The sequence below is a fragment of the Etheostoma spectabile genome, chromosome 23 (genome assembly GCF_008692095.1).
Source record: "Etheostoma spectabile isolate EspeVRDwgs_2016 chromosome 23, UIUC_Espe_1.0, whole genome shotgun sequence".
NCBI classification, from domain to species: Eukaryota; Metazoa; Chordata; class Actinopteri; order Perciformes; family Percidae; genus Etheostoma; species Etheostoma spectabile.
In genome coordinates this window covers 22,910,637-22,918,838 of record NC_045755.1, presented here as the reverse complement: position 1 = coordinate 22,918,838, position 8,202 = coordinate 22,910,637, and the positions used below count along the sequence as shown (strand labels likewise).

Genomic DNA, 8,202 nt, shown 5'->3' with positions numbered 1-8,202 from the left:
GTGAGAATAATCGCGATCAAAATTTTGACCAAAATAATCGTGATTATCATTTTGGCATAATCGTGCAGCCCTCTGTACAAATACCTGGGGTGCCACAGGTTAACGGAAACCATGAGGAGGCAGCAAGGATGACCGCCAAGCCAAAAACCTACAGAGAGTGAGGCAGGTCTGAATAGTCAGCTGAACGGGAAAAAACAAGATCCGAGCCATCAACACATACGCATACATAAGGGAAAGAACTGTCATTGAGGGACAAGCCGCTGCCTGGCGTGTACCACAGACAAATAGAAGAAGTGGCTGATATCAAGAAATCCTACTAGTGGCTGGAAAAGGCTGGACTGAAGGACAGCTAATCATGGCAGCACAAGAACAGGCACTCAGTACAAGATCAATAGAGGCCGGGGTCTACCACACCAGGCAGGACCCCAGGTGCAGACTGTGCAACAATGTGACAGTACAGCACATAACGGCAGGGTGTAAGATGCAGGCAGGAAGTGCGTACATAGAACGCCATAACCAGGTAGCTGTCATAGTGTACAGGAACATCTGCCACGAGTATGGGCTGGAAGTCCCAAGGTCAAAATGGAAGACACCTCCTAAGGTAGTCCAGATGACCGAGCAAGATCCTGTGAGACTTCAAGATCCAGACTGACAAACTGGGATGGCTAACCAACCAGACATCGTGTTGATGGACAAAGAGAAAAAAAGGCAGTAGTAATAGATGTGGCGATCCCAAGCGACAGCAAATCAAGAGAAGGAACACGAGAAGCTTGAGAAATACCAAGGGCTGGAAGAAGAGCTAGAAAAGATGTGGAAAGTAAGAGCAACAGTGGTGCCAGTGGTAATCGGAGCACTGGGGGCTGTGAGCCCCAAACTGGATAGTGGCTACAGCAGAGTCCAGGTGAAACATCAGAAGTCTCTGTCCAGAGAGTGCAGTCCTAGGAACAACTAAGATACTGCGCAGAACCCTCAAACTCCAAGGCCTCTGGTAGAGGACCCGGCTTGAGGATGACATACACCCCACAAGGGGTGAGAGGGGATATTTATTTATATATATATATATATAATATATATATATTATGTTGTGTGTGTGTGTGTGTGTGTGTGGTGTGTGTGTGTTATATGTGTGTGTGTGTGTGTATATATGTGTGGGTGTGTATATATGTGTGTGTGTGTGTGTGTGTATATATGTGTGTGTGTGTGTGTGTGTAATATGTGTGTAGTGTGTGTGTATATAATGTGTGTGTGTATATATATATGTGTATATATATGTGTGTATATTGTGTTATATATAATATAATATATGTATGTGTATATGTGTGTGTGTATAAGAGCTGTAACAAAACTCGATGAACCTGTGTCGCAACACGGCCCTTCCAACTCCCAGAGTATCCTTCCCGTCCAGATCAAATGCTATTCAATTCAATTCAATTTTATTTAAAGTATCAATTCATAACAAGAGTTATCTTGAGACACTTTACAGATAGAGTAGGTCTAGACCACACTCCAGAATTTACAAGGACCCAACAGTTCTAGTAATTTCCTACAGAGCAAGCAACAGTGCGACAGTGGCGAGGAAAAACTTCCTTTTAGGCAGAAACCTCGGACAGACCCAGGCGCTTGGTAGGCGGTGTCTAACGGGCCGGACTAGTTTTTCTGCATCATTTTTAGACAGGATATTCCTGATTTTTGTAATATTACGTAGGTGAAAAAAGGCGATCCTTGAAATTCTTTTTATGTGGGAATTAAAGAACATGTCCTGATCAAAGATAACTCCAATACTCCTCACAATGGTGCTGGAGGCCAGGGTGATGCCATCCAGAGTAACTATCTCTTTGGATAATGCGTCACGGAGGTGCTTGGGTCCCAGAGCAATAACTTCAGTTTTATCTGAGTTTAACATCAGAAAATTACAGGTCATCCAGGTTTTAATATCCTGAAGGCACATTTGAAGTTTAGCTAACTGATTAGTTTCATCCGACTTGATTGATAGATATAATTGAGTATCATCTGCATAACAATGAAAGTTTATGGAGTGCTTCCTGATAATATGGCCTAAAGGAAGCATATATAAAGTGAACAGGATTGGACCGAGCACAGATCCTTGTGGGACTCTATGACTAACTTTGGCGTGCACAAAGGATTCATCGTTAACATAAACAAACTGAGATCGATCTGATAAATAAGACTTAAACCAGCTTAGAGCAGTCCCTTTAATGCCAATAAAATGTTCCAATCTCTGTAATAAGACATGATGGTCAATGGTATCAAATGCAGTGCTAAGATCTAATAACACAAGTAGAGAGATAAGTCCTTTGTCTGATGCAATTAGGAGATCATTAGTAATTTTCACAAATGCCGTCTCTGTACTATGATTAACTCTAAATCCTGACTTAAAATCCTCAAGCTGTTGTTATGCAGAAAGTCACATAGCTGTTTGGCAACTGCTTTCTCAAGAATCTTAGAGAGAAATGGAATAATTTTATCATTGAAGAATTTAATAAAGTTGTTCTACTAAGAGTTAAGGGAATACTTGGCTCAGTAGAGCTGTGACCTTCCGTTAGCCTGGCTACAGTGCTGAAAAGAAACCTGGGGTTGTTCGTTTTTTCCTCTATCAATGACGAGTAGTACGCTGCTCTGGCATTATGGAGGGCCTTCCTGTACGTTTTAAGACTATCTTGCCAGATGAAAACGAGAATTTTCCAATTTGGTGGAACGCCAAATCTTCTCAAGTTTCCGTGATAATTGCTTTAATTTACGAGTTTCAGTGTTATACCATGGAGCTAACCGTCTTTGTTTTATTATCTTCATTTTTAGAGGGGCAACAGAGTTGAGTGTCATTTGCAGCTAGCCTGCTGCACTATCAACAAAATTATCGATTATCGGAGGGACTGAAATTAGCATAGGAGTCCTCCGTTACTTTGTGACTTGGTAATGAATTAAATGCTAATGGAATCACATCCTTAAATTTGGCTACAGCCCTATCAGATACACATCTGTAGGATGAGAGCATAGAAGGTTTTGCCTAATGGCGTGTAGTTCAGCAGTATAAACTCAAAAGTTATCAAACAGTGGTCAGATAGAAAGGGAATCTGTGGGAACACTATTCAATGTTCAATTTCAACATCATATACCACAACAAGATCAAGGGTGTGGTTAAAGCGGTGAGTCGGTTTATGAACACTTTGATAGAAGCCAATAGAATCTAAAAGAAAGATAAACGCAGTACTAAGGCTATCATTCTCATTGTCCACATGAATATTAAAATCCCCTACAATAAGAACTTTGTTCGTTTTTAGCACTAAGTTTGAAAAAAACTCTGCAAATTCGGATAAGAATTCCGAGTATGGACCAGGTGCTCGGTGCACTATAACAAATAGAACTGGTTGCAGTGATTTCCAACTTGGGTGTGAAAGACTAAGAACAAGACTTGCTACCACATCTTTAAATTACTATTAGTGTTAGTCCTTGTAGTGCCGGGGCTGTAATGGTAGTGGATGGTTGCTAGCTGCTGGGGGCTGACTGTGGATGTGTCCCCAGGGCTCTTGTCAGTTCTCATCCCGACTGAAGCCTTGTAGAGACTGAGGCAGAAGACAGGGGTGTGCTAGCTAAATTACCATTAGATTATTCGTCTATACAGTTAATGTTACTGCCAAATTTTTGGGGTGAGCCCAGAGTTGTTAACCGTGGTCAAAACAATCATACTAAAAATAAATTAGCGTGTTGAACGGTGTCATAATCTTACATTACCCACCAAGAATTACATTAGCATTAGCATTAGCTACTTGTCAACCAGCACCTTTACAGTAGGCACCAAAGCACTTTTCCTTATCGTTCCCCCTACAGGTTGGGAGCTGAATTGTTCATTACTGCTACTATCCAGCATATCTCACAGCAAGAAGGTTCTTGGTTTGAATCCTGGTCGTTCCGGGCCTTTCTGTGTGGAGTTTGTTTGTTTTCCCCATGTTTGCATGGGTTTCCTCCGGGTGCGCCAGTTTCTTCCCACCATAAAGGCATGCATGCTCAATAGGACTACATTTGAAAAATGGCCGATTGGCTAACACTGGTGCATTTACAGAAATGTTGATTAATGTGCATTGTCCTAAGTAAATCAATTACCATTATTCTTATGTCTCATTTCAACGAGTTAATGAACCACTGAAACGGTTTTGGAAACATTATTTTAAGGTACAAAAGAATCTTTTGGTGTTGGATCGCTCAACATTGAAATCAATCAGTATCAATAAATAAGGTCTCTGTTGTATTACTGTGTTGCAAAACAATGCCATGTGGCAGAAAACATGCTGTATTACGTTTACTGAGAACAGAGATGCTCTTCTGTCTGCACTCACCTTTCCAGTGAGGATAACACATGGGAGCCACAAGACAACCTGGACCTGGACCTTATCACCGAGTACCTGCAGACACACAAGGAGATGGAGGAGAAGAAGAAGGGCAAGAGGAAAGGTGTCAGGGAGGCCTCGGGAGACTCAGAAGAGCGAGGGAGCAAGACGAAGAAGGAAGAGGTGAGTGAAAGAACGGGTACTCCAGACTAAAGAGTCCCAGAAATCTATCGATCTATTATTGATGAACAGCGCGAGGCCCCCACCTTCCTGCTTGCCACATAGCTTGGGGTTTCCATTCCCCACCACAAACAAAGGAATAGCTCCGGCTCTGCATTAGAGGGTGACACAAGAATCAGTTGTTGCTTCTATCCCGGGCCTACGAAAATACTCCCATCATATTTCGATCAATCAGAAAACAACATATGTGTTGTACTGCACATTGCTGCAGCTCCTCTTTTCACCCTGTGTGTTGAGCTCTCTGTTTTAACTACAGAGTGAGACATCTCACTTCTGTTCCATCTTTGTTGGGAGTCGCACATGCTTAGGTAAGGACTACTAGCCAGTCAGAAGCAGAGTATGAGGGCCCTGACAGTACTTAGGTAAGGACTACTAGCCAGTCAGAAGCAGAGTATGAGGGCCCTGACAGTACTTTGGTAAGGACTACTAGCCAGTCAGAAGCAGAGTATGAGGGCCATGACAGTACTTAGGTAAGGACTACTAGCCAGTCAGAAGCAGAGTGTGAGTGCCCTGACAGTACTTAGGTAAGGACTACTAGCCAGTCAGAATTCAGAGTATGAGGACCCTGACAGTACTTAGGTAAGGACATTGTAGCTCGGCTTCGCGGCTCAGACACAAATAGACTATTCATTTAAAGCTTTTACTCTTAAACACAAAAGACACGTCCACTTTAATGTATATTTAAACATATCTGTGGTCAAGCTCAGTGCCTCGCTGTGTTGTTTTAACTCTGAAACCTTCTCATTAAGTCCCTCACATTTTGTGTGATGGTGTGGCGTGCTGGCGCTGTATATTAACAAGTTCTTATAACCTCAGCCCTCCATAACAGCAATGGGCCTTATATCCTGAGCAATAAAGTCAACAATTCCTTCTGTGATATTATTTTTGCGTTCGGATGATAGAGGCTTAACATCCAGCGTGGTGTGGGTGTGTACGGGGAACGCTACCGTCGTTGCGGGTGGGTGTGCCGATAGTTACAAAACAATTATTAGACTACAAAATATGCCAATTCTGATATGTTCATATAGCCTACTCCAAACAGACAGGGTAACCTAACGCAGACAAGTTAGCTTACCGTTTCTAGGTGATATGTCATGTTTGTAGTCCAGCTGCGATATGCAAACTGTTGCTTGCAAACTTTGCAGTTGACGTTTTTCTGTTATCTAATTTTGTAAAATGCTGCCACACTGCCAATGTCTTCGACATGGTAGAGGAGGACTGACTGTAAATTAAACACTCACAATTAAATAAATATTCAGCAAACCACTAAACCAAGGCTTTCTAGTACTTTCTTCAATCTGTCCCCAGTGGGTCGGGCTAATCCAAAAAAAGTGAAAAAGGGGGTGTTCTGAAGACAGTTACCCATGAAACAGGGGTGCTCTAAAAAACACCCACATTAGCAATTAGTGCTTTCCACCCACCCATAGACCATAACGGTATATGCTTCCACCTGATGAAATTAACACGGCAAAAAATTGACCAATTGGAAAGTTGGTCGAGCCAGAACGTATCGACTAGTCGACTGGGAGATTACAGCCCTAACGATTAGTGGCCTAACGCCTTGAATGGTAATATTATGACAATTTTCAGAGCAGTGGTCAGTAAATGTCTATTTGTAGGCTGCTTACACATTCAGGCGGTCCGCCATCATCTGACACGCTTTCTCTCGCTGTTTCATGACAGCATTACAGTTCTTTCATTACAACTTGCCTGAAATTAGAATATTTGGGAACTTATAAAAGTTATGAAAATTACATTTGCTTCCATAATAACATGTTTGCAATTGGCACACATTTACCTTCATGTCGTCATAAATGAAAAATTTAAATTGTGAGTAAGAGCAAGTCCAGGGTCTAAAGAAGGTTGTTCACTATCTCTCTCTGTTTGTATGGTGCTATAGAAACGGAGAGGAGGAGAGGGACCCAAACATCACCGCTGTCAACAATGTGACAAATCCTTCACAACATCAGGATGTTTAAAGATTCATCAGAGAGTTCACACTGGAGAGAAACCGTACAGCTGTGATCAATGTGGGGCAGCTTTCACACAACAGAGTGCCCTGAAAACCCATCAACGCAGTCACACTGGAGAGAAGCCTTACAGCTGTGATCAGTGTGATAAAACGTTTTCTCGTAGTGATAGCCTTAAAAAACACCAGCGCATTCACACTGGAGAGAAGCCGTACAGCTGTGAGCAATGTGGGGAAACCTTTTCTCATAGTAGTCACCTTAAATCTCACCAGCGCATTCACACTGGAGAGAAGCCGTACTGCTGTGATCAATGTGGGGAAACCTTTTCTCGAAGTGGTAGCCTTAAAACTCACCAGCGCATTCACACTGGAGAGAAGCCGTACAGCTGTGAACAATGTGACAAAACGTTTTCTCAGAGTTGTAGCCTTAAAAGACACCAGCGTATTCACACTGGAGAGAAGCCGCACAGCTGTGAACAATGTGGGAAAACGTTTTCACATAGTAGTCACCTTAAAACTCACCAGCGCATTCACACTGGAGAGAAGCCGTACTGGTGTGAACAATGTGGGAAAACCTTTTCTCGGAGTGGTCACCTTAAAAGACACCAGAGTATTCACTCTGCCTCGTTGTGAACATGTTTCAGAGCCAAGCTGTTTCCTCCTCCTCATGCCCTGACAGCTGTGTTGTTATATTCTGATCTTCTCTCCACATTGAAGGCTGACCAGCAGTAACTTTATCTTCTGAGCAGCATGTATGTTACCCTGGCTACGACTACGTATTACGCTCCCTCCCTTTGAAGGGGTTAACTCCACTCAAAATTACCTTTTATTACTGTAATAAAACGTTCTGAGGTCAGGGTTCATAACATAAACAATTAAAATACTGGTGCTGGTTGGGGAGGACCCTGATCCTGTCTGAAATGTCACAGCTGGCTGATGGCCTTTCCTCCTCTTCCTCATCCCAGTCAGTCACCATAGTTCTAGTGCCAGGTTGAGACTTCGCTCCCCAATATGATGTCATCGCCGAATTGACTTAATAAACCCGTGAATACCAAAAATGACCAAAAAATGACTTAACACTATTTGGAGACATTTTAAAAAATGACATACATATCTTGAGTGATTATTGTCCTCTATAATCAACAGTGGTGGTTAACCTGCAACATGGGCTTTAAGCCGCGATGAGCACACTAAGTCAAGCTGCGCTTTTTCACTTATCCTGGATATCTTGATCTTGATTTCGTGCAACAGGCCCCTGTTGACAATAAAAAAGCTCACAAAAAAGCTTTACTTGCAATTGCATTTCTTGCGCTCATTCATGTCCTCTTAAATACAAGGAACTGCTCTTTATTCCCAATATCATCTCTCATACATTAGTTTCAGATGAAAACACTAGTGGTCAGAAGTCGGATTTGAACCCACGCCTCCAGTTTGCGACCTCAACGCCGTGCCTTGGACCGCTCGTCCATCCTGACTGATCCAACCAATATTCAGTAGGACCTGTCTCAAAAATTATAATATTGTAAATAAAACATGTCATGATATAGTAGGTTCTCAGTCATCCATGTCATAGTTAACAAGGGAAGGTTTCTCAACTGTCAGCCCAAATATATGGAGACATGGAGACATGGAAGAAAGTCACCAGGGTGG

At 42.4% G+C, this 8,202-nt stretch overlaps 1 protein-coding gene and 1 pseudogene across 1 annotated transcript in view; both read left to right on the top strand.

The window, feature by feature from the left end:
- LOC116672880 (NACHT, LRR and PYD domains-containing protein 12) overlaps positions 1–8,202 on the top strand; it is a 769,761-nt gene that overhangs the window by 635,610 nt on the left and 125,949 nt on the right. The window lies entirely within an intron of this gene.
- Positions 1–8,202, top strand: part of LOC116672882 (zinc finger protein 271-like) — a 643,109-nt pseudogene that overhangs the window by 599,231 nt on the left and 35,676 nt on the right.